This window comes from Falco punctatus (genome assembly GCF_963210335.1).
Source record: "Falco punctatus genome assembly, chromosome: 15".
Taxonomy (NCBI): Eukaryota; Metazoa; Chordata; class Aves; order Falconiformes; family Falconidae; genus Falco; species Falco punctatus.
The window spans coordinates 6,444,333-6,447,253 of record NC_137595.1 but is presented as its reverse complement, the minus strand read 5'-3'; the positions used below and the strand labels follow the sequence as shown (position 1 = coordinate 6,447,253).

The 2,921-nt window shown below is 37.4% G+C and overlaps 1 long non-coding RNA gene across 1 annotated transcript in view; it reads left to right on the top strand.

Annotated features, from left to right (window-relative positions):
• LOC308053997 overlaps positions 1–2,300 on the top strand; it is a 133,081-nt gene extending 130,781 nt beyond the window's left edge. Inside the window, exon 4 of the long non-coding RNA XR_013923901.1 lies at positions 2,250–2,300. This is a non-coding gene — a long non-coding RNA (uncharacterized lncRNA). The remainder of the gene's footprint in view (positions 1–2,249) is intronic.
• Positions 2,301–2,921: the final 621 nt, after the last annotated feature.

The window sequence follows — 2,921 nt, the reverse complement described above, 5'->3', positions numbered from 1 at the left end:
GTGAGTAAGTGCAAAATTCATTAATTTAACATGAAACGTACCACTTTATGGAGGGTTTATGTGATACAGTTGCCTACAGCAAAGAAGCACTGGGTTTGATAACCCAGGAAACCCTTTTCGTCCCTGTGTTTGGAACAATTATGCAGAAATTCCTCCTGAACTATGAGTTACAAATATGATGTATTGCCAGGGTCCTGAGGAGACTATGTTTATTTTAGTGATGCTCATAGGTATATGCAATGTCATCTATCCTGCAATTATACTTTTACAAATGTTAAATCTTTCAGGTATTTATGTGTGTTTTCTTGGTGTATTTTACTTTCCTGTGGTGAATTATACAGGCTGTGTAACATGGAGCCTGAAACCAAGGGGACGTTACTGCTGTGAGCTGGTGGTATAGCTGCTGCTTTTCCCCTACTCCCAAGGAAGTTCAGTGTGTAGCTAAGGCTGAACCCTGGGAGGTCACAGCTGTCACAGAGATCTGGATGTCAGATGACAGTGGCAAAAGGTGGTGTTTAAAGATAGGAAGAATGTCTAGAGCATGTTCTTTTGTTTACTCAATCAGAATAAACTCCTTAACTTTAAAGAAACAGGAAATGGAAAAGAGCTCGGTTGTGCCATGGGCTTCAACTGTGTAAAGCTTGGTGCAAGTGTGAGAGTATAAACACATTGGCAGTGCAGCTGCTGTTTAATTTTTCAGTATTTTGTTCCAACTGCTAGTAACAGGCATCCAGATATAATTTACTCATTTCTTACTTCTGTTGTGCTAGGAATTGCTCAACCAAATACTATACATAAACACACATCTGGCCTATGAAAAAGATTATTTCTATTTCTGACACGGGACTTGTGTGAAGACTTTTGTCATAACTTCTGGAACTAATTAGATGGAAAGATGAAGATACCTTGTTTAAATATTTTTTTAAGTAAACCAAGAAAATGCGATTTTTCTAATGCTGTGTGTGAGCTAGGGTTAAGAATGCAAATTGACTGTTTATTCTTACATATCAAACAGTTCAACAAACTGACAAAGTACATCTGAATAATGGAAGTATAGCAAAGCTTTACATGCCCGTAACACATACACACACACATATATATATATATACACACGCTTAAGGATGCTTTACAGGTAGCCTTTAGCCAGTAGGCTAAGAAAGATAATTTCAGGATGTGTCTTAATTCAGTATGGTCTTGAGGAAAGGATGGTATATCAAATGCACATCTCTAGTGTCATCCCTGAAAGGACCATAGTAGACATGACTAGATGAACTCTTTTCTGCCTTCTCCCGCCTCTTCTCGTGGGGAGTAATCTGGGCTCAGGTTCTGTTTCCTGCCATGGGACAAAACCACAAAGCAGCCCACAGGTCTGCCAAGTACCTGTTCAAGTAAGTATAAAGCAAGAAAGGCTACATGCAACATACTACAGCGAACAGAAGGTGAAAGGATAAACACAGCCATGAAACTGCTCCTCTGTTATTAGACTGGATGAAAAGAGATGGAAATTTTTGCACATTTGCTCCCAAAACATAGGTGGCCCACTGAGAAGTTTAAAATACCAGCACTAGGCTTTAATTATGCCTGCATCTATAGCTCCCAGAGCTTTTCAGTTAAACAAAAAGATCAGGAAAAAAAAAAAGCCTATTACTGAAAATAAAACTAAGGTTCCAGAAAAATAACAGTTCATCAGTAGTGCTGTAAGGGTTGCGAGTTTGTGAGTGTGCAATCATAGATACATAAATATAACCATACACTTATGTCTAAAATGAAAGTTATAGGGAAATCCTTGCTATTATAGTTAACCAGATTTTTTTTCCAAGATTAGTTTCATCAGAAAGTGACAATTTATTGAAAGGTTTTAAGAAAAGGTCAGTTTCAGACAAAGCTTCAGAAGGAAACTTATTTCAGGTCCATCATGAATTCCTGATAATGAGAGACCTAGCAGGCTGGTTCTTACGGCATTCATTAAGGGGTGAGAGAGGCAAGATCTTAGGTCTGATTTAGTGGTTATTTCTGTCTTTTCCCTTAGAAAACTTCACTTAGCAGAAATCCAGAAAGTGAGTAAGGAAGAAAAAAAATAATATATCTGCATAGATGTCTTGCAGCAATTCTTCTAGCTCCAGTTTTACATGGGCGTAACCCCTCCAAACAATATCTCCCTCACTTTTTAACACTACCTCAGTTACTTTACAGCAGTTGTATTTTCAATATTGCCTCTTTACTAGTGAAAGTAATTATTTTCTGAACAGAGAAGTATGCAGTGAAGACAAAGATCACTGAACCCTGAAACAGCCATGCACGTAAGTCTTAAGCCGTAGTCTACTTTGACATTAACTTAATTCTGTCCAAGCAGATTTGCTTTGTGCATGCTGAAGTTTTCAGTTCTGAGTGTTCTCAAGTTCTTCTTGCAGAATCAAAAGTTAAATCCATTACCTTTGTGTCTTACTAAAAAAATGCTATTTGTGACTGGAGAGAGTGCAACTATTTCATTATGAATGCAGTCAAAGTCAAGTGCCCCCACAGAGTGGCTCATTAAACCACTGCAGCCATGAACTATTCTCTTAGGCCAAAGGCAAATAATAGATTCAGCTTATAGATTTTTCTCTTATTTCATCTTTCTTAGATATCTTTATTTTCAGAGGGAATCATGTAATACCTTTACACTGATAAAAGTCAAAGCAAAAATACTGGTAGAAGAACTTGGTGTTTGAAAGCACCTACTACAGTTTGCCAGCATCTGAATTTTTGTCAGGTGTCTCCATATATTTGATTTCTGCCTGTAACAGCTGTTTCAAGTCAAAGAGACAGGCCTTGACTTGTTTAAATTAGTACTGATTTGTAACTCAGTAGCTAAGATACATATGTGTTCAAATAAACATAACATCCAATTCAGAGGTCATAATTACACTGTTCTTAGCTTC